Source organism: Cervus canadensis, chromosome 12 (assembly GCF_019320065.1).
Source record: "Cervus canadensis isolate Bull #8, Minnesota chromosome 12, ASM1932006v1, whole genome shotgun sequence".
NCBI classification, from domain to species: domain Eukaryota; kingdom Metazoa; phylum Chordata; class Mammalia; order Artiodactyla; family Cervidae; genus Cervus; species Cervus canadensis.
Genome location: NC_057397.1, coordinates 23,465,383 through 23,490,019, shown reverse-complemented (window position 1 = coordinate 23,490,019; position 24,637 = coordinate 23,465,383).

Genomic DNA, 24,637 nt, shown 5'->3' with positions numbered 1-24,637 from the left:
AGCTAGAATTTAAAATAATTATTTGTTCTTTAAAACCACACTCAGTGTTTCATATTTTGTATAATAAGCTATTACTTTGACCTTTTGATTAGCAATTAATAGCTTAATGCTGATATTTAATGCTTGCATCAAGAACTTTTCTTGAATGCTGTTGTCCAATATGGAACCCACTAGCAAAGCTTGACTATTGAGTACTTGAAATGTAACTTAACTCAGTTGAGTTGAGCTATAAGTAAAAAATATGAATTGGATTTCAATGACAAAGTAATTGAAAAGTAAAATATTTTATTAATACATTTATTTAGTGGCTCAGATGATAAAGAATCCACCTGCAATGCAGGAGACCTGGGTTCGATCCCAGGGGTTGGGAAGATCCCCTGGAGAAGGGAATGGCTACCCAGTATTCTGGCCTGGAGGATTCCATGGACAAAGGAGCCTGGCAGGCTACAGTCCATGGGGTTGCCAAGAGTCAGACACGACTGAGCGAATTTCACTTAACTTATGTTAAATAATGTTCACTTCAGTTATATGTGAAACAATATTTGGGGGATGTCGGGTTAATTTAGTAAGTATAAACTCCTATAATTATTCATTGTTTAGTGTAATGTACAAAATATTTGCACACATGGGGCTTCAAATTGTGATCTTGTTATTTATTTCATTAAATTTTCTACCATCATTAAGTATTAAACCCCAAATTTTATACTGGTTGTGCTTTGTATCATCTTTACTCCTTGATCCACATGCTAGACCCACTGGTGTGTCAAGTGAAGTTTGTCACCCATGAATGGAACAACAGCAACAACAGAAAAGCAAAGGATGTGGTTTGACCTTGATGATAATGATAAATTAAAGACATAAATATCACTCAGGCATCCCTTCCAGAGACCTAGGGTTCTTCTCTATCTTTCCCTTCCATACTCTCTCCACTAGCCATCCATTCCTGCCATTCTGCTTCCTAATGACTCTCAAATGTTCACTTTATCCTCCTGTCTATTGCTACTATATTGGCAAAACCCCTTGGTATCTTTCCCGGCATTATTGCAGTGTCCATGGCCTGGGTCCATAATTCCAATTCTCTTTGTCCTCCTGCTTATTCTTAAAATGTGGATCAACTGTTTTTCTCCTAAAATACAAATCTATTCAACTTTTTAATGAGGAGTCCTGCAAAAATCCTGACTGCCCACACAATAAAATGCACACTGCTTAGAGAATATTTCCTGTGCTGTCTCTCACCGCATCCTCCTCTATGTCAGCCATGTTGGATGGGTGAACATCCTTGATGTGTGTTGCTGCCTGAGGCATTCAGCCTGTGTTCACTGGCATATTTGCCTGGGAAGCTCTCCTTGCCTGGACTGCCCACGACCTGGACTCTCCTTTCATTCTGAAGGTGCTCTAGACTGAATTGTTCAGTCACTCAGTCATGTCTGTTTCTTTGCAACCCTATGGACTGTAGCCTGCCATGTCCATGGAATTCTCCAGGCAAGAATACTGGAGTAGTTTGCCATTTCCTACTCCAGGGGGTCCTCCACATCCAGGGATCGAACTCACGTCTCCTGTATTATCAGGTGAATTCTTTACCACTAGTGCCACCTGGGAAGCCCTGTTGTGACCTCCCCAAATTCCTACTTTGAAGCACAGCCTGAGCAGACTGGTACAGAAGGATCTGCTCCAGCTTCATTCCCAGAGAGTGTGATCCGGGCTAGGTGCCTTTCCTCCACTCCCCGCAGCTGCTGGATCCTGTCATCAGAGCCCCACATCATTCTGTGGTTATGGTCACTTTGATCTTCCATTTTACTCTGTGAACTCCAGGAAGGCAGACTGAGTCTCTCATTAGTCTTTGCATCAAATTCTCAACACATGATTGTTCATTTTAATGTTGAAAGAGGTACAGGACAGAAATGGTGTTTTGCTGGCTGAGCATTTTAGGAGTGTTTGGTAAACATGTTCCAAGGCAGATAAAGAGTGTTTGGGGGATGCATTTCACGAAGAGTTCTCACAAGTAACTTCCAGTCTGAGGCCACCTGGCCAGAGGGAGCAGCAGGGATCCGGGCCCGGCCAGCTGGTGCGTCTGGGGAGGTGTCAGGGAGCCATGTTTCTTGGGAAAGTTACCAAGCCCACGCTTAGTTAATGCTCGTAACAGGTGGGATTATCCCCATGGGGCATCCATGTTAAAGTGATCTGCTCCCTCCTTCCGTGACCTCGAATGCAAATGGTTAATGACAAAGGAGTGAGAAAAAATCTTTAGTTATCAAGCCCTGGTAACCCAGTGTCTCAGAGAAACAGATGGGACTGTATCTTTGGAGGGCTCTGTTTCTTTGAGCGGAAGGAATAGAACAATGCCCTAGTACAGTTGTTCAGTTTTCACACGTTCCCGTTGCAGAAAGCACGGGGCAATTTTCTCAGGCTTTGCTAGGGCTGTACCATTTATTTCTCCCTTCACATTAGTTTGTGAACCTAGTGAATTCTTTGTGATTTCATGAGATCTCGGATAGTGGAGGATGTGGCATAGTGTGTGTTCATCGATCTTTCACTTCTATTTTTTTTTGATCTGTCTTTATCAGTTATCTTTCTCTTTTCATTCGTGGCCTTATACTTATTTGCTAGTTTTCCAGGCATGCTGTGTTATATTGCACGGATTAGAAGTGGCACATTCGGAGGGTGTCCTGGAGAGTTTTCATGGGTGGATGTGTCAGCCTCCAGTGGTTACTATGAGGCAGCATGCTGGAGGAGTAAGGCATGGCTTATCCATGGGGCATGCAGACTTGTTCATAGATAGCCCTGGGTTAGAATGTGTGTGTGTGCTCAGTCACTCAGCTGTGTCCAACTCTTTTCAGCCTCATGGACTGTAGCCTGCCAGGCTCCTCTGTCCATGGAATTTTCCAGGCAAGAATACTGGAGTGGGTTGCCATGCCCTACTCCAGGGAATCTTCCAGACCCAGGGATTGAATCCAGGTCTCTCGTATCTTCTGCATTGGCATGTGGATTGTTTACCACCGAGCCACCTGGGAAGTCCCTTGTTATATTTACATCTGCTCAGTATTCGGCATCTAGTGCCTTGGTACCCCAAGTGTGTGATGTGTATTGTTTTATGAATTACTGGTGCTAATTTTCCACCAAGGAACAGATTGCAAGAGATTTTCCTATAAGTGAAGCCCCTGGGTTAGGATGCTGACTGTTATTTATTTTCTGTGTGATCTTTGATTAGCTTCTAGACTTCCCTGAGCCTCAGAACCTATGAACTGGAAATAATGATGCTTACCTTATAGTGTTTCAGAGTTAAGAGGCATAAATGTGAACACTTGTAAATAATGCCCCTGTTACTTCCACTGTCCTCGGAAGGCGTTTCCCTCTATAACTAGGAGGAGGGAAGGATGACTAAAGCACATAGGAGATTTGGGCCATAGAAGGACCCTGAGAAATTGCTGTTTTCATCCAGAGGGATGTCTAAATCATTCATGATGGATAGTTTTTATTTTCTTCTTTAATATTTCTGGGAAAGAGATTTAACTTGAACACTTCACAGAGAACTTTATTCTAGTGTTTCATCATCTTAATGGGTGAAAAGTTCTTCCTTATAGTCAGTAGAAATCTGTCTGGTTTTAATGCAAGCTCATTTCTTTGTATTCAGACCCTGAGGGGAAAGGGAAGAATCTGTGGAGTCTCTCAACTGAGAAAACCTTCACGTATGAAATCATCACTCCTTTCCCTTTTCTCCGCGAGTCTAATGAACTCGGGGTCATGAAGGGGTTTTCAGGGACACAGGTCCCCATTGCTTGTCATCTTCAACCTTTCATGTGAAGCAGGTTCTCTTTCTTCTCATCTGGTTAAATGTGTGTCTGTGCTGAGCAGAGTCAATCTACTGCAGAGTAGAAGGGATGGGTATCATCTCAAGGTTGCCAAAAAAGACAACTTATTTCTATGGTATGCTACGAAATCCCAGACATTTTAGAAAAGAACTTCCTATTATAAAAAAAGTTCCAGTTAGTAATTTAGAATGTTGTATTTGGGTCTCTGTGCTTACTACCATTTTGTTCTGCTAAGTTGAAGAAATATGCCATAACGTGGTGAGACCTCAGCTCCCCATGTTACAAGCTACTCTTCTCATCTCAGAAGCCTTTCCTAACTCTTGTTCCTCAGATTAAAAACCTGGCAGAAACTGTTTGCCAGGTTCTGTTCACTTTTAGGTTCTCATGGTCCTGATCTGGCATCCACAGAAGATTGGGTATTTTGTGTGTGCCTGCTCAGTGATGTTCGACTGTTTGTGTTCCCATGGAGACCACCAGGCTCCTTTGTCCATGGGATTCTCCAGGCAAGAATACTGGAGTGAGTCGCCATTCTCTTCTCCAGGGAATATTCCCAACCCAGGGATCAAACCCAGGTCTCCTGCATTGCAGGCAGCTTCTTTACTGTCTGAGCCACCAGGAAAGCCCAATTAGTTTGTTTATTTTTTACTGGTAGAAAAAACAAGTGAGTTGTTCACAGTGTTTTTAAAACTGACTTTATAAAATCGGTTGTTTTCATGGTGGTAATTCAGAGTTTCTTCCTCTCTGGAATGGGACTTTCTTCCTCTCTGGAAATAGTATACAGATCTGAGCATCCTTTTTGCTCCTGATGGAAAGAGTCTGTCCTACCGCATGGAAGGAAAAACAGGAGACAAGAAATTGGAGACAGTTGTTCTTGTCCTGATGAATGTGACTTTGATACATTGCTACATAACACTGACTAGTTTGTCAGTCCCAAGACGGCTTCCCCTCCTTTAGCTCTAAAATAATCTTCAAAGACCCAGGCCATTGAAGTGTGCAGTAGCTCTTCCCCTCCCCAACATGATTTGTTATATTTACATCTTCTCAGTGTTCACATCCAGTGTCTTGATAGCCCATGTGTGTTGTTCTGTGAATAACCGGTGCCAATTTTCCACTAAGGAACTGATTGCAAGAGATTTCAGTGTAAGTAAATAAGGGATAATTTTATAAGGTTTGATTCTCCAGGGGGCCCCAGTGGATGCCATTGGGACTTTCTGAATTAGTTCAGAACCAGAGCCAAAGAAGATGGCTCAACATTTGGGCTGATTCTGTCACGGCTTAAGTGTTGTGATGGGCAGTGTTACAGAATATAAATTCTGTAACCTCAATTCAAAGAGCAACAATTTAACCTCCACAAAGTAGCCTGGATGGGGTGTGCTGTGACAGTAATTTATTCTTTCAGTCATCTTCTCGTTGCAGTAGAAGAGATAATTTTGGTAATCGGGACTATTCCCAGACTTATATGCTCAGCCACATACACCATTAACATAAATGCTTCTATTCACTCAGGCCCTGGAAATAGGAGCTGTGATTAATATGCTCATCCATATGCTTTTTTATATCCTTTAAAACCGAAAGATGATTTTTGAAAGAATTAAATAGGGACTGGAATTCATTCTGTAATCGCTCTAACAAATGGCATTTTAAAGGACCTAGCAGGGGAATATTTGTGCTGAGATGAAACGGTAGCTAAGAAATTGATTTCTTATGACAAAGAGAAGTTCTTGCCTCCTCATTTTGAAAGAGAATCTTAAATATGTAATATAATCAGGCTCATTCTTGTCTTTGGCCAAAAGCCAGGACTCAACTTTACACTGTTGCTCAGATTCTATTCTCTACCCCTGCCTGAGCCTGACCCACAGGGACCCCTCCTCCTGGCAGGAGCATGCTGAGATGTGCAGAGATGTCCCCTCATCTCCAGGTGCTTCCAAGTCACGAAGGGAACTGGGTGCCCTATAAGTGGAAACTCACCTCGTCTGATGGGTCGAGGATGGACTTGGGGTGACTTAAATGCCTTTCGAAAGTCCATGAATGAACTTAAGCTGAAACAAAGTTCAGGTGGGCAAACCGCACCTCAAAAATTGAATTAACAGATAGTTGTATATTTATGAATATTTTCTTGTTTTTGCTACTTAGTTTTTATTTTTATTATTTTTTATTGTAGTACAATTGCTTTACAGTGTTTTGTTAGCTTCTGCTGTACAACAAAAGGAATCAGCTATATGTATACATTATATCCCCTCCCTCTTGGACCTCCATCCCACCCCCCAATCCCACCACTCCAGGTCATCACAGAGCACCAGGCTGAGTTCCCTGCACTAGGCAGAAGCTTCTCACTACCATCTGTTTTACACATCCATCCATTCATGTGAGTGCTCAGTCATGTTCGACTCTTTGCAACCCCATGGACTGCAGCCCACCAGGCTCCTCTGTCCATGGGATTCTCCAGACAAGAATACTGAAGTGGGTAGCCATTTCCTTCTCCAGGGGATCTTCCCAACCCAGGGATCGAACCAGGTCTCCTGTGTCTCCTGCACTGGCAGGCGGATTCTTCACCACTGAGCCACCAGGGAAGCCCATGTTACACATGACAGTGTACGTATGTCAACGCTGCTATCCCAGTTCATCCCACCCTCCAACTCACCTCAACTGCTTTGTCCACAGGTCCATTCTCTATGTCTGTGTCTCTATTCCTGCCCTGCAAACAGGCTCATCTATACCATCTTTTTAGATTTCTTATATAGGAGTTAATATGCAATGTTTGTTTTACTTTCTGACTCATTTCACTCTATGACAGACTCTGGATCCATTCACATCACTACAAATGACCCAATTTCAGTCCTTTTAATGGCTGAGTGATTTTCCATTGTGTATATATACTACATCTCTGAATATATTCTTGTATGCTTTTTTTTGGACTTCCCAGGTGGCTCAGTGGTAAAGAATCTGCCTGCCGTTGCAGGAGACTCAGGAGACAGGGGTTCAATCCCTGGGTAAGGAAGATCCCCTGGAGAAGGAAATGGCAACCCACTCCAGTATTCTTGCCTGGAGAATCCCATGGACAGAGGAACCTGGCGGACCACATTCCATGGGATCGCAAAGAGTCAGACATGGCTGAGCATGTACACATGCATGCTTGCTTTTATGCTCTGGTAAGCCTTACGTGCCCATCTGCTGCTGGCAGGACTCACTGCCACCAAGCCCATTTCTAGTAGACTGTCTTTGATAAGGGGCATGTGTAATTAGAAAGGTGTGAATTAGAGGGGAAAAACTGAAAAAAAAGTGACTCAATTTAAATGAATAATACACTACAAATAGGGGGCGTGTTCATAAGAGAAATTGTTTTTGCCCTATCCTGACATGAGAGCAGTCTGTGATTTATTACTACAGAGAGTGGAAGGCGATAGGCCAGAGCCACACAAGATCCAGCTTCCAGGGTTGTAAATTCCAATCTGATATGCACATGGCAGTGTCATCCAAAAGTCTGTCAGTTGGCCTTGGCTGACCTCTGTTCCCCGGTCTCGACTAGCTCTTTGAATCCCGTGGCCCTCATTTAAGGGCGGTCATCAGATTTGTTATTCCTGTCCTGTGACAGTCACGCAGGGGAGATGGTGAGCCTCACGAGGGCAGGGCTCTAATTTTTCTTATTGCCAAATGTTCACAACTGACCCGTGCCTGCCCTGTAAGTCCACGCTGAATAAATGCCGTTAATACAGGCACAGAGACCTAGTGGTCAGTGTCCCTGGGGAGGGACGTGGACGGTCAGAGTGGAGGCAGGCCACGAGTCCAAGATTGGGACACGGGGAAACAGGAGCCCCTGTATCAGGATCACGGGGAGGGAGCCGCCTGCATCATGGCCAGGGGGACCTGGCCTGGAGATCACTGGGACCGGAGACCAAGACAAGCCTCAACTGTGGGCTGAGGGCAGCGTGATGATCCAGGTCAAGTTTACGGTTAGAGTTTAAGGGGGCCCAGCTGTGAGAGAACAAGGGCTATAGGAGCTGAGACCCAGGCTTAGCCTGATGCTCTGTGTGTAATGAAAACCTGGACTTGCCTCGCTAATTATTAACTGGTAGGCAGAGCGATGACCTTGTAATCAGACTCTTTGGCTCCCGGTCCTGGCTCTATCACTTACTAACTACAAGCAGGTCACTTGGCCATATCCTGTCTTAAGTTGCTCCTCAGAAAAATGGTTCCAGTAAAGCTCTTCTTACAAATCAAATAATAGTTTATTCTTATTAGTGTGCATGCTAAGTTGCTTCAGTTGTGTCCGACTCCTGCAACCCCATGGACTGTGGCCCTCCAGGCTCCTCTGTCCATGGGATTCTCCAGGCAAGAATACTGGACTGGGTTACCACGCCCTCCTCCAGGGGATCTTCCCGACCCATAGATGAATCTGTTTCTCTTAAGTCTACCTGCATTGGCAGGTAGATTCTTTACCACTAGTGCCATCTGGGAAGCCTCCCTATTAGCAAGACTCTGTAAAAATTAGAAGATATTAAGATATTAACCATGATGCACTCAATCATTCTCTTTCAGCCCCAAAGGGCTCAGGGGTCAGTTCTCGCCAAGACCTCTTGGAAGAGTCGCCACTGACCCTTCAGTGCCTCTCTAGCTCACCTTCAAGGACAAGGATAAACCTTAGAAGTATCCTTAGAGCCTGGAGGGGAAGAGAAGTAGGGCTGAGGCAGAGTGCACAGCCCAGGCCTGAGGTGTATTCCCAAGGGCTGGTGGAAAGGAGCCTGGGCACCCTGGGCAGGAGAGTCTTCCTGTGTTTCCTTGACCGGCCTCCCCTGCCAACCTCTGCAGTTGTGTAGCCAGGTAGGTAAGCATGCATGTGACGATGCAGACTCCCCCAAGGTTCAGAACTCCTTTGTCCATCCGTTTCTTCACTCACTTATTTCACAGGTATGTGTGAGCCCCTGCTACATGCCAGGCTAGATGGCGAGCCCTAGTCCCACATTAGTGCTAAGCACCACAAATATTCTTCGTGTCTCTTCACCAGTGAGTGGATGGTGGGCTCCTCTCTTCCCTGGAGGGACCATGCCTACTGGTGCTTCCATTCTGGGTTCTGCCATCAACTCAAGTTATTTCATGGAAGGTTTTACCTCTCCTAGGGCTTTCCAGGTGGAACAGTGGTAAAGAATCTGCCTGCCAATGCTAGAGTTGCTGGTTGGATCTTTGGGTTGGGTTGGGAGGAAATGGCAACCCACTCAAGTATTCTTACCTGGAAAATCCCATGGACAGAGAAGCCTGGCAGGCTATAGTCCATGGGGTTGCAAAGAGTTGGACACAACTGAGCTTACTTACATAACTTTTACCTCACTTCCATATTTACATATGTACTCTTTAATCTCACCCTTCCTTTCCAATTTGTGCCCTTACTTGAGAAAAATCTTTTTTTCCACAACCTTACTATAAGGATGTTGACTCAGATGGTAAAGAATCTGCCTGCAATGCTGGAGACCTGGGTTCAATCCCTGGGTTGGGAAAATCCCCTGGAGGAGGGCATGGCAATCCATTCCTACTGGAGGATTCCTGTCTGGTGGGCTACAGTCCATAGGGTCTCAAGGAGTACAGCACCCAGCACTATAAGGATATCAGTGATGATTCATCTAGGTTAAGGGACTGGAAATTCATAAAAAATTAGGAAGGAAAACACTTTAAAGTCTTTGTAATTGACTCAGTAGATCCTCATCATTTTCTTACTGATCTGTTTTACTACTTCTGATTAATGTATTTCCATCTAAAAAACCAGCCTTTAAGATAATCTATCTCAAATACAAATTTAATTTTTCATCTTGTCCTAGTTTTGCTTCACTTAAAATATACAGTATTTTGGCAACTCAATGATTGGTCAAGGGTTTTAGGGCTCCCTTGAGGTCCCAGACATCACTTACTACTTAAATTGAATGGGAAAATGTGTTTTAAATTTGAAATGCATGCCAGTAGGAAGCAGGATTTTTAAATCATTGTAGAATAAATTGTGAAATTTATTTGAAAATTCATGGTTATAAACCTATAAAACACTGGCACTTTCAGGCTGTTTTAAAACGGGTCTCTCTTTCATGTAGTAATTCTTCTGTTTTCACATTCCTTGCCCCCATCAAATTCCTCATCCTAACAGCTGGGGCAGAAGTAGTTCTGGGACTATATGATATCCTGGAATAGAATGTTTAAAACATTTCAAAACATAATCTGCCAAAGAGTGTCCCCAGTGTCCTCCAGAGAGAAACAGCTGGTTGATTCTAACCTGCATCCAGCAGACCCAGAGTGCACAGTTTTCTAGCTTTGTGTGTGTGTGTTCAAATAGATACTTCAATACTCTGTGAATTTTCATCCGTTCAACACTGAAAGTAGAAGTGTAAGTTTTTGAGTCTCATACTATGCATTGTATATATTTTTTATTTAACAAACACTTCAAAATAAAGCATTGAAACAAGAAAAGCTCATCTTCTGGTTTTCATCGCTCCCTCTCTCCAGATGGATCCCAAAATACTTGCCAGGAACACTGCCTTATTCATAACTTAGAATAGAAATACATAGAGAACCATAACAATTGTGCCCACTAAACCTATTTTCTGCAATTACCAACGGAAATAACAAAAATGCTAGGAAAACATATTCATCAAAATGGCAGATTTTTTTTTTCTTTGTGAGCTGTAATTAGTTCCTGGGCCAATTTCCATTTTCTGAATTGCATACTAGATGATAGACATTTTTATTTGTTGGGGGGGGGGCAGAAAAATGAATGTATTAGCTCATAAGCACATCCTGTCCAGATTACAAATTTGTTTCTCTGGAATGCACCAGTAATAAACAGAGTCTTTCTGAAAGAAAAGTCCTTTTCCCTCCAAACATTTATTTGGAAACATTAATTTTCATTCTTCATGTATCAATGTGTTGTTTGGCGTATGTTAGTCCCTGCAATGCCATAGAGAAGAATACAATGCTCTGGCATTGGATAGTAATAGCAGTCATTTTAGGGTAAAATAAGAATTATTTTACTGCAGTAGCCCCCTTCTACTTTGCTCCCTTCTTCCCTTTCATGCCAATAAATAGAGTGTATAATGAATATGGAAATTTTGGCTCCATTTTACTACAAATTATTGAGCATTTCCTATGTGCTATATACAGTGTCCTGGGCTTCCTAGGCGGCACTAGTAAAGAATCTGCCTGCCAATGCAGGAGACTCAAGAGACAAGGGTTCAATCCCTGGGTGATCCCCTGGAGAAGGAAATGGCACCCCACTCCAGTACTCTTGTCTGGAGAATCCCAGGGACAGAGGAGTCTGGTGGGCTACAGTCTATGGGATCGCAGAGAGTCAGACACAACTGACTGTCTGAGCAGCAGCTGTATACAGTGTCTTAGGAGAGTAAAAAATAAACACAATAAAATCCCTGCCTCAAAAGCTGCTAGTTTAGAAGTTTCCTGTGACCAACTTCTTGCAGACCAGCCTGGGTCTCACTGCCCCCAGAAGGCCCAGCATCTTCCAGGGGGGCTCCAGCCTGTTACTTTTGTCCACATGCGGAGTGAGCAGGGTGTGTCTGGGAGAGTTAAGCTGAATTGCCCTTCTTATAAGTGCGACTGAACACATTCTCATGCTTTTCTTTTAAGAGTATTCATGTTTAGTTTTTCTGTGAGCTGACAATGTATTTGTGATGTGTGTGCATTCTAAGTTGCTTCACTCATGTCTGACTTTTTGTGGTCCCCATGGACCATAGCCAACCAGGCTTCTCTGTCCATGCGATTCTGCTGGCAACAGGACTGGAGTGGGTTGCCATGCCTTACTCCAGGGGATCTTCCCAACCCAGGGATCAAACTCACATCTCATGATGTTTCCTGCATGAGCAGGCAGGTTCTTTACTACTAGTGTGCTGCCTGGTGAGAGTATCTATTATACTGTTGGTCATTCTCTTTGTGGACTTCCCTGGTGGCTCAGATGGTAAAGAATCCGTCTGCCAATGCAGGAGATAAAAGAGAGGCAGGTTCTATCCCTGAGCTGGGAAGATCGCCTGGAGAAGGAAATGGCTACCCACTCCAGTATTCTTGCCTGGAGAATCCCATGGACAGAGGAGCCTGGCAGGCTCCAATCCATGGGAGTCGCAAAGTATTGGACGTGACTGAGTGACACACACACACACACATTACATGCATCAGCCTCTTGTCTGTCAATGCAAAGCTCAAACTCTGTTCAGAGCCATCTCTCAAGGTTCTTCCCCCAGGGTCTTCTCTCCCTGATGGCCTCTGAGTGGAGGAGGGTTAATGGTGCAAGGAGACGCACTGCCTCTTCTGGGCATCTTGCTCCCAGGTCCACTGAGGTGTGGTCAGTGTCTCCCGCAGGTTTGGAGCCTTGCTCTGCTGGCCCTGCTGACTGTGCCCCCCAGTGCCTCAGATGGCGAGGTCCTGCGCTCGGCAGCTCCCCACCCGCCCCAGGCCTCTTCCGGTGGCTTCTGTGCCTCCTCTCTTGGGGGAGAAGGAGGGGGTAGGTGACTGTGGGTGGCAGCTTCCACTAGCTCTATAGTACCCAGCTCTCCAAGCTCACTTTCCCTTTGACCCTGCTTGTTGGGTGCGGCCTGTGCTGGGGCTCTGACGGGCTGTCTGAGTCCAGTCTGGAGGAGGCCTGGGTTGCTCCTGGGGTCCTTTTACTTCAAGGCTCCTTCATGCCGAGACCTTGTCAACTTACTGAAATTCCTGCGCCTCTGTTTTCTCTGCCTTAAAACAGGCATGACTGTAGAACCTTAATCATCTTGGCATTCTGAAGAGTAAATATAAGCACTCTGTAAATATTTGCTATGTTAAAAATTATTCCACTCTGCTTCCACCTTGAGAATTAGAGAAGCTTCACCTCTCAGACATTTATTGATTGACTGGGCATCTTTAGGCATTTATTTCAGCAAGTGAACAAGATGGCTTTATTAACACCTTCATTATATTTAAATTGGGCTTCCCTGGTGGCTCAGATGGTTAAGAATCTGCCTACAAAGCAATGTGGGAATCCTGGGTTCGATCCCTGGTCAGGAAGCTCCCCTGGAAAAGGAAATGGCGATCTACTCCAGTATTCTTGTCTGGAGAATGCCACGCACAGAAGAGCCTGGCGGGCTACACTCTATGGGGTTGCAAAGAGTTGGACACGACTAAGCAACTAACACTTTCACACTTTATATTTAGATTAAAAAGTATTTTAAAAATACTAATTTAGAAGATTTTCATCTGGGTACAAAATTATTTTAAAAATAAACTTAGGCAGAAACTTCCACTTATGGATCTGAAAGACTGAGACCTTCCGGTAGGATTCCCTTTCCTGGCAGAAACCAACTGTGAAAGCTGGACGTGAAAGAGTGAGATTCTAGATAGCAGAAGCAGACACACCATGCTGGCCAGGGCACGTGTGCTCCCAGGGAGAGAGAGACGTGGTCTTTAGAAGTAAGTTTCCATCACCGTGGCTTTTGGTCTAGGACTTAAGTGTCATCTGCCTGACTCACTCAGCAGTGGCAGGGGCGCGTATAGAAAAACTCAGTTTTTCTGATCTGAGAAAGTATAGTGAAGCCAGGAAACTGAATGCTGGAGAGAGTAGGGGTAATCCTGGAAGGAAAAGAGTCAGAGCATGGATCCCCAATCTCCATCCACAACATCTCTGCTGTACCCCAGATAATATTTATGCATGGAACAGACTCAGTGCAGCTCAGCTAAAGACAAGAGATCCAGAGTGAGACTGCACTTCTGCCCAGGAAACAATTTGCACTTCAAGACCAGCCAAGAAAATTACCTGCTAAAACAAACAAAACAACACCATTAGAGAAAATAACAATATCCAGGATCTGTTAACATTCATAATATCTGAGATACAGTCAAAATTATCCAACATACAGAGGTCCAAGAAAATGGAACACATTCTCAAGAAAAAAGAAAATGAGTTGTGTCTGACCTGAAGATGAACCAGATGCTGGAACTAACAGATAAGTATATTAAAGCAGCTATTATAGCAACAGCCAATGAAGTAAAACAGAACATGTTTTCAGTGAATGAGAACCTCAGCAGAGAAATGGGAGATCTCAGCAGAGAAATAAAAACAACAAAATGAGAAGCACATGGAACTTATAGAACTGAAATTAGAGTTATGATAAAAATAGTCACTGGGAAAACTTAATAGTCAAATAGATATGACAGAGGAAAGAGGAACTGAACTCAAACATAAAGCAATAGAAATTTGTCCAAGGTGAAAAGCAGAAAAAAGTGTGGAAAATGAACCAATGTCTTGTTAGACTGGATAAAATAAGCAAACATATAATAGGAGCACCAGAAGGAGTCATAAAGAGTTGGACACGACTAAGCGACTTCGCTTTATTATCAGAAGGAGAGGAGAGAGAACAGAGCAGAGAAAAAGTACCTGAAGAAATACTAGCTGAATGTTTTCCAAATTTGGTGAAAGTTAGAAATGTTTTGGATACAAAATGCCATGCAAACAAAACCACAATGAGCACAGAAACTCCAAGGCTAAGTTACATCGTGGTAAATTGTTAAAAGCCAAAGATAAAGAGTAAGTCTTGAATGCTGACACATTGCCTATAGAGGAACAATGATGATTAATAGCCACCTTCTCATCAGAAGCCATGAAGGACAGAAAAGAATGGAATAACCTTTTGAAAATGCAGAAAGAACAGCTGTCAACCCAGAATTGTGTATTCTTTGAAAACTGTTGTTTAAGAATGATGGCAACTTCCCAGAACAGTGCTGTGTTCACTCAACCCTCTTTGCATAGCCTTGCTCCTGGGACCAGAGCCAGACATTGTTTCAGGGATAATCAGAAAGAGTTCTGGAACTCTCTCGAGTTTCCAGTTCTGTTGGACCTTGTGTTTATTCCTATTGTTGTGGGTGAAGGACCAAATGAACTATTCAGTACTAACTCAAAGAAGAGAAGAGATAGGACTATGTTATGTAAATATAGAAAAGATAAAAGAATGCAGTCTGCAGTCAAAGATCTCATGGTGACAGCAGTGGGAAATCACACAAAAAATTCATTAGTGAAGGAGACCACATAATCAGATCAGTAAACAAAAACATAGCTTTTAAAAATTTTATTTATTTTTCATTGGAGGTTAATTGCTTTACACTGTTGTGTTGGTTTCTGCCATACATCAGCATGAATCATCCATAGCTATACATTTGTTCCCTCCCTCGTGAGCCTCCCTCCCACCCCTCTCAGTTCTCACAGACCAGCAGTTTGAACTCACTGTTAACAGCAACTTTCCATTAGCTAGCTGTTTTACACTTAGTAGTGTATGTATTTCAGTGATACTCTCTCAATTCTCAATTTGTCCCACTCTCTCCTGCCCCCGCTGTGTCCATAAGTCCGTTCTCTACGTCTGAGTCTCTATTCCTGCCCTGCAAACAGGTTCATTAGTACCATTTTTCTAGATTCCATATATATATATATGCATTAATATATGATATTTGAAAAATGTATTTTTTATTTGAATTTCTCAGTGGAGGCTAAATGGAATTGGAAGTAGAAAGAAATGCTCAGATAAGACATGCTCTCACTGACGACATCCTCACCATCTGAGCTTGTGATCTGTTCTTTTTCTTCTTGGGATTTAATGTAAATTATATAACTATGAAGACTAAGTATCAGCACTTCTCTGGCTAGCACAGTGAGCAACTCAGCAAACTCTTCTTCAGATAATAAAGGAAGACTTCACAGAAGAGAAGACATTTGATATTGTATGTCAGAGTGTGAGCATTTTCACTCAAAGGAGGGGAGGAGAGGGGAGAAATTGCTTATTGTATAGGGAAAAAAAAGCATATGCAGAGCACAATACCATTTTAATTAAACATGCTGCCTCATGAAGAAGTGTAAAATGTCCTGCAAGCGAAGGCTTCAGGAATCATCCTCATCTCTATTTCTCACACATGGTGTTTTCCAAAAATGAGAGCAAAAAAGGCATTTTCAAATAAAAGAAAATTAAAATAATTTGTCATCAGAAGACCATGTAGCATTACAATAAAAGCTAAAGGATATTCTTTAGGCTGAAGGCAAATGATAGCAGATGGAAAGTTGGATCCTCAGGGGGAAAAAAGAAGAGCCCTACAAATGATAAATATCTGGGTGATGATGCAAAAGACCACCCTTTTCCTTCCAATCTCTTTGGAAACAATTGTCCTGTGTAAAGAGAAATGTAATTCTGTCTCAAGGGGTTGTAACATATGGAGCTGTAACACAGAGAGCAACCATGATTATACTCCAGCACCTATCTCCAGCGTCCCCCCGCCAGCTCAGTTCAGTAGCTGTGTCACGTCCGAATCTTTGTGACCCCTTGGACTGCAGCATGCCAGGCTTCCCTGTCCATCACCAACTCCCAGAGTCTACTCAGGCTCCTAGAACAGGCAATATACTGGACAATTCTATCCCCCATCCACTAATTGCTTTCAGTTTCCCCAGACATTCAATTCAGTTCAGTCGCTCAGTCATGTCTGACTCTTTGCCACCCCATGGACTGCAGCACGCCAGGCCTCCCTGTCCATCACCAACTCCCAGAGTTTACTCAAACTCATGTCCATTGAGTCGGTGATGCCATCCAGCCATCTCATCCTCTGTCGTCCCCTTCTCCTCCTGCCTTCAATCTTTCCCAGCATCAGGGTCTTTTCCAATGAGTCAGTTCTTTGCATCAGGTGGCCAAAGTATAGGAGTATCAGCTTCAACATCAGTCCTTCCAATGAACAATCAAGACTGATCTCCTTTAGAATGGACTGGTTGGATCTCCTTGCAGTCCAAGGGATTCTCAAGAGTCTTCTCCAACACCACAGTTGAAAAGCATTAATTCTTCATCACTCAGCTTTCTTTATAGTCCAACTCTCACATCCATACGTGACTATTGGAAAAACCATAGCCTTGGCTAGATGGACATTTGTTAGCAAAATAATGTCTTTGCCTTTTAATATGCTGTCTAGGTTGGTCATAACTTTTCTTCCAAGGAGTAAGCTCCTTTTACTTTAATGGCTGCAGTCACCATCTGCAGCGATTTTTGAAATAATCTGGAAAAATATTGGAAAATTGGAAAAAATAAAAGTCAGCCACTGTTTCCAGTATTTCCCCATCTATTTGCCATGAAGTGATGGAACTGGATGCCGTGATCTTAGTTTTCTGAATGTTCAGCTTTAAGTCAACTTTTTCACTCTCCTCTTTCACTTTCATCAAGAGGCTCTTTAATTCTTCACTTTCTGCCATAAGGGTGGTGTCATCTGCATATCTGAGGTTATTGATATTTCTCCTGGCAATCTTGATTCCAGCTGTGCTTCATCCAGCCCAGCATTTCTCATGATGTACTCTGCATAGAAGTTAAATAAGCAGGGTGACAATATACAGCCTTGATATACTCCTTTCCTGATTTGGAATTAGTCTGTTGTTCCATGTCCAGTTCTAACTGTTGCTTCCTGACCTGCATACAGATTTCTCAAGGGGCAGGTCAGGTGGTCTGGTATTCCCATCTCTTTCAGAATTTTCCACAGTTTATTGTGATCCACACAGTCAAAGGCTTTGGCATAGTCAATAAAGCAGAAGTAGATGTTTTTCTGGAACTCTCTTGCTTTTTCAATGATCCAGCAGATGTTGGCAATTTGATATCTGGGTCATCTGCCTTTTCTAAAGCCAGCTTGAATATCTGGAAGTTCATGGTTCACGTATTGCTGAAGCCTGGCTTGGAGAATTTTGAGCATTACTTTATTAGCATGTGAGATGAGTGCAATTGTGTGGTAGTTTGAACATACATTGGTACTGCCTTTCTATGGGATTGGAATGAAAACTGACCTTTTCCAGTCCTGTGGCCACTGCTGAGTTTTCCAAATTTGCTGGCATATTGAATGCAGCACTTTCACAGCATCATCTTTTAGGATTTGAAGTAACTCACCTGAAATTCCATCACCTCCACTAGCTGTGTTCCTAGTGATGTTTCCTAAGGCCCACTTGACTTCACATTCCAGGATGTCTGGCTCTAGGTGAGTGATCACACCATCGTGGTTATCTGGGTCATGAGGAACTTTTTTGTTAGTTTTTCTGTGTATTTTTGCCATCTCTTCTTAATATCTTCTGCTTCTGTTAGGTCCATACCATTTCTGTCCTTTATTGTGCTCATCTTTGCATGAAATATTCCCTTGGTATCTCTAGTTTTCTTGAAGAGATCTCTAGTCTTTCACATTCTATTGTTTTCCTCTGTTTCTTTGCACTGATCCCCCTGCCAGGCACTAGCTACATCGGAGTGGTGGTTTTGCAGAGTCTCCTCATGCTCTCAGGTCATTGCATTGCCAAGAGAAATATGACAGTGTACACTCCTCAAGGTGAATCCAGAAGCTGGTTCTGCTAAGACTGTAGAGAAGCCATCTGGACCCACAGCAGAATTACCATCTGCATGTGCCTTCCAAGTCCTCTTTGCTGCTTGGCCATTAAGATGAAATGTGGCCCAGGACATACTGCAGTAACACAAGCACAAGATAATCTCATAATGGCCTTCTCCTTTGAGTGAAAACAATTCTTTCCCTGTATGTAATGTATGTATATACGTATGTGTGTATATGTACATATATATATGTGTGTTTATGATTATGCATGTGTATGTTATAGTTATATGTACACCAATTTCACTGTCCATCAGTCTAGGCTTCTTGGAAGAAAAGCTACACAGTTTATTAAAGAGCAGAGACATGCTTTGCCAACAAAGTTCTGTAGAGTCAAAGTTGTAGGCTTCCCTGGTGGGTCAGATGGTAAAGAATCTGCCTGCAATGCAGGAGACCTGGGTTTGATCCCTGGGTCAGGAAGATCCCTTGGAGGAGGGAATGGCAATCCACTCCAGTATTCTTGCCTGGAGAATTCCATGGACAGAGGAGCCTGGTGAGCTTCAGTCCAGAGGGTCACAAAGAATCGGATACGACTAAGTGACTAACACTTCACTTCATGGTTTTTCCACTAGTCATGTGAGGATGTGAAAGTTGAACCATGAAGAAGGCTGAGCACTGAAAAATTGATGCTTTTGAAGTGTGGTTCTGGAGAAGACTCTTAAGAGTCCCTTGGACAGCAAGGAGATCAAAACAGTCAATCCTAAAGGAAATCAGTCCTGAATATTCATTCGAAGGACTGATGCTGAAGTTGAAGCTCCAATAATTTGGCCACCCAATGCGAAGAAATGCCTCATTGAAAAAGACCCTGATGCTGGGAAAGATTGAGGGCAGGAGGAAAAGGGGACAACAGAGAATGAGATGGTTGGATAGCATCACTGACTCAATGGATGTGAGTTTGAGCAAACTCTGGGAGATAATAGGACAGGGAAGCCTGGCGTGCTGCAGTCCATGGAATCGAAGAGTTCGACATGACTGAGCAACTGAACAATAATTTTACAGATGGGGAAACTGAGTCTTAGAATGTATAAGCAATTTTCCCAAGGCTCCTGAAAGAGGTAGGAATCAAATATAGCTGACTCCAGGGCCCATGCTCTTAAAAGATTTTTTTACTGCTTCAACCTGTATCACCTTTTCCCAATCTGTATACATAGCACATTTACTTCCTGTGTGTGGGGAAATATGACCTGACTTGGATTATATCTAGATATGCATACTTTATTATGGGACTCTAATAAGTGTATTATAATATATGTATGTAATGTATATATGCATCCTTGTAAGGTTATGCTATTTTCTATAGGGTAACTAGCTTTAAGAAGGGCTTCCCTGCTGGCTCAGACAATAAAGAATCTGCCTGCAATGCAGGAGACCCGGGTTCAATCCCTGGGTCAGGAAGATCTCCTAGAGAAGACAGTAGCAACCAACTTCAGTATTCTTGCCTGGAGAATCCCATGGACAGAGGCTACAATCCTCAGGTCTCAAAGAATTGGCATGACCAAGTGACTAAGCACTAGCACATGCTTTAAGAAATTCTAAAAAGTAAAATACTAAAATATATTGAGAAGATAAAGTAGGCAATTTTTATTTGGAATCGTTCTTGCTCCTTTTTTCACAGGGACTCAGTAGGGACTTCTTTTTCAGATAAAAAGCTCTCCCAGCATATTTAAAATATTATTCCATTTACAAAATAAAACTAATATGCTTCCCCACCCAAATTGTGTAAAAACTGTTACATCTATAACAGACTGAATAACTATAAGAAATTATATCAACAGAAAAGGTGCTATGGCAATTAACAGGTGACTTTAAAAAATAATTGATGATTCAGTAGCATTCCTAACTATTATTTTTGAAAGCATTTTAGACATTTTATCAAGCAGTTTCAGGGGTAATTGTTACTGTTGTTATTTTTAGCAACATGGCAGAGCCTAAGTACCAATTTATGCTGCAGTCTACATGTTTGACTGTTTGCTACAGTAATGAGATTTATCTGTCCTCAGAGAGGTTGCCCCTTGGCAGCACACTGGGATTTCATTCAGGAGGAGGAGAAGAAGGCAATAACTTGCCCAGGACAAAGCCTCTTACCCTATGTATTCATTCATTTACGTGCTTTTTTGGAATGAAAGCACACCACATCAGACAGCTTTGCATTGTGCTGATCGAAGGATGGAATTCGGAAACTGTGCTTAGAATCTCCCACTCTTAAAATCTTGTCCCCAAAGTATTAATTCTTTTCAGAGTGTCCTGGAAGATTGCCAGAGGCCCTCCAATTCAATCCTTCTCTTCCTCTAGATTAATAGGAGGTTGACTCAAGGACACCACATCAGTATTTTTTAATGTGTTTTTTTTTTTTCTTTTTCCTTTCTGTTAACTGGGTTGATAACTTTTGACTACCTTTCAAGTTCTTTGATCCATTACGGATAAAGTCTTCAGTCTTCACTATGTGTAAGGGAAGGGTTGGGACTTGGTTATCACATGACATGGTTAAAACATGACAAACAAGTGAAGGTCTTGAGGCAAGGATCAGAAGTGCTGTGCACGTTGTCGGAGGCTGGAAATGTTGGAGTTGGGAGTTCTGATTTCTCTATCATCTGTTATCTTTATCTATCGTCAGTCATCTATCTATTATCTATCATCTATGTATCTAAAAAAAGTGAAAGTGTTAGTCACTCAGTCGTGTCCGACTCTGCGATCCCATGGACTGTAACCCGCCAGGCTCCTCTGTCCATGGAATTCTCTAGGCAAGAATACTGGAGTGGGTAGTCATTCTCCTCTCCAGGACATCTTCCCAACCCAAGGATTGAACCTGGGTCTCATGCACTGCAGACAGATTCTTTACCGCCTGAGCCACCAGGGAAGCTCTATCTATGTGCTATCTATCTATCTATCTATCTATCTATCTATCTATCTATCTATCTATCTATCATCTCTCCATCATCTATCTACCTATCATCTATCTATCTATGTCTGTCTATCATCTGTCTATCTGTCTACCATCTGTTATCAATGTACGTACCTACCCACCCATCTATCATCTATCTTTGCAGCTAGTGGCTCAGATGGATCTGGGAAAGACATTCTTTTCAGATGTATATCTGCACAATCAGAATAACCTCCTGTGGTCTTTGACCCTACTTCGGGTGAATGTCAGACTACAGAACAGTACAGACGTGACTACTGACCTACAGAAGCAGAGTGAGGCTGATGTTTGATTAACGACCAGAGGAATCTAGTTGCAACCACAAATGCAAATAGTAGCAGGTGAAAGATATTAGCAAAGCCTGCATGAATTTGAATAAGATATCATCAGGAGATGGAACTTACGCGTTAACACAAAGCCTCCTTATTCTTCTTGGCATCGCCATTTGGGTCACTTTACCGCTGTGCCAATTTTTCTCAATGGAGCTTTTCAGAATCACACACAATTTTCAGTTCAAACAACAGAATAAGCACTGGTAATTTTCCATTTTTCACGATCACCTATAGAATGGATTTTTCTTTTAGTTGAAGTGAGCTTTGTAGCTCTGTTATCTGCTTCATAATATTTGCCACATTTAATTATTATTTAGAGTTGAGTTTTTGAGAAAGAATAAAATGCTTTCAAAAACATCTCCTTCATTGTAAGTAATATGTTAAAAACAAATTGAACATATATACTGAGAAATATATTAAACATATATTTTAAATGGAAAATTTCCACAGATTTAGCCATAAGCTTATTTTCTCAAAACAAAGGTAAATGTTATTATTATTATATTTAAGTCCTGGCATTTTATCTTAAAAGAAACTAAGACCATTCTGTGGCTACTGCTTCAGTCTGGAACCCGAGAAACTTGCTTTCTAATGTTTTCTAGAATACTTTGAACCCATGTTTATCTCTAACTAAGCTGTGGTACCACATATCATTAATCTTTTATTGACAATACTAGGCTCCAGGAAAAGTGATCACTCATCAGATACACAAAACAGCAGCTTAACTGAACTGACATAGAAAACACGCAAGGAAACTACATGCCTGTTCTCTTACTGGTGACATTTGGAACAATAGAACTGTCAGACCCTCATGTGAACAGAGGGGCTTAATCATAGCAGGAATTAGTACACACGACAGGTGATTATGTGCTGGCGACATGCCAGGACCAGCTGTGAGCCTTCACATTATTTGTAATCTCAGTAATTGCAGCTTTGGAAAAAAAATTATTGGGGGACTCAGGGTTGGAGGGAGGAAAGTAAGCAAAAACCACATACAACCCATTTATTTCCACAATAAAGTTCTTTAACCCACATTATAAATTTAGGTCCATCCCCTTTCTCTCCAGTTAAACAAAAGAGCAATATAATCATGTCTTCCCTCCCTTTTTTCAAGTCCAATTTTAGTGGCTCCTTACAAATAAAATATGCCTTCTATCATTTATTTACTAATTTGAGATGGGATTTCCTTCTAAAATTACATAGGCTACAATATCTAAAGCCACTCAGGAAAACATGGGACCTAGTTGGCATTTTCCCATGTGGAATATTCTGTTATTTAGCTGTAGTAAATGTTTGATTTCTTTCTGTTGGGCGTTTATACAAAGAGATAATTCTTTAACTCTGAAACCATTTGTGGAAAATAATCCAAGTGTAACCCATGATTTGGAGAATTCCAGACGTGAGAGGCTGGAAAGCAAAGCAGGAACATGGAAAGAAGACAGATAATGAAGTTTTTCAAGATCCAGAAGCAAAATTCCCGGTTCACATTCTAGTTAACCTGGAACGAGAAGGCAGAATGTAAAAGGCAGCTTTGTCGTAACTGTTTATCTTTAGTCTGTTTGTTGATTGTTTTTCATGGAAATATACCCAAAACCTTTCTGTTTTCATTATACCCATGTGGTTATTACTACAAGTGCAATCTTTCTTTAAATGGTTTTTTTTTTAAGTTATTATTCTATTTATTTATTTATTTTTGGCTGTTCTGGGTCTTTGTTACTGCACAGGCTTTTCTGTAGCTCCAGCCAGCCAAGGCTTCTCTCTAGCTGCAGTGCATGAGCTTTTCATTGCGTGGCTTCTCTTGCAGAGCATGGGCCACAGGGCCCTCAGCCTCAATGGCTGTGGCTCCAGAGGTTTGGTGGCTGCGGCTCCTGGGCTCTGGAGCACAGGGCCAGTAGTGGTGGTGCACAGGCTTACTTGTTCCACGACACGCGGGATCCTCCCGGATCAGGGATTGAACCCGCGTCTCTTCCATTGTGGATCCTTTACCTCTGAGCCACCAGAGAAGCCCTGCAAATGCAATCTTTGCACCACAGCTTTCCTTTACTTATGTTTTGTTTTGCTTTTTGTAACTTTTAGATTTTACGATAATTTTAAACTTATCATTCCAAGAATAGTGTTGGAACTCCCTTAACCAGTTATCCAAATTCACCAAACATTTACATTTGTCTCATTTGATCTATCATTCTCTCACTATGTGTTTATTTACATCTGCATGTTTTTCTGAGCCTTTGGTAATGTAAAGACATTGAGTCCTTTTGATTTCTAAATATTTCTAAGTATATTTCCCCCAAACAAGGATATTACCCTATATAACCACAGTCCAATTTTTTTTAACATTGATACATGACTGTGATCTGATCCACACAGGCAAAACTGTCAGTTATCCTAATCGTGGCCTTTGTAACTAATTTTATTCTCTCATGTAGCATGTAATCCAGGATTACAAATGCTTTTTTGTCATGCTAATTTAGACTATTTTATATCCAACAATCCATCACCCTTTAAAAAATCTTTTGGACATTGCCATTTTAAAGGAAAAGAGGCATTATTTTACAGACTCTTCCTTTTGGGTTTGGCTATTTCTCCTTCATTAGATTCCAGTAATGTATATTGTCAGATATAGCACAGAAGTGATGTTCTGTCTCTCTCAGTACTTTGCAAGTGTGGAAAGCAAACTTACTAACTAGAGTTTAATTTTTCCTTACAGGGTTTCTTTGAATATAAAATTTATATATAATGATATGCACAAGTATTAAGTGCACACTTTGATGCATTTAATTAATACATACACCTGCCTAATGATTTATCCAGAAATAGAATATCTCCATCATCTTAGAAAGTTCTGTCACATCACCTCCAGATGAATCCCCTTCCCCCTACAGAGGCAAGAGTTTTTCTGACATTTTTTAGACACAAATGAGTTCTTCCTGTTCTAGAACATTCTGTAAACTGATCCACCTAGTAGGTACCTTTGTGTCTAGCTTCTTTCACACATAGTTTCTGTGGGATCCATCCATGTTTTCCTCTGTCGGTAGTTCATTCCTTTTTGTTATTGTTGTTATATAGCATTTCATTGTATGATACAGCACAGAAGTTGTATATCTGTGTTTCTATAGATGAGCATTTGTCGTGTTTCCAAGTTAAGGCTGTTACAAGCAAATGACTTTGAGCATGCTTGGAACAGATAA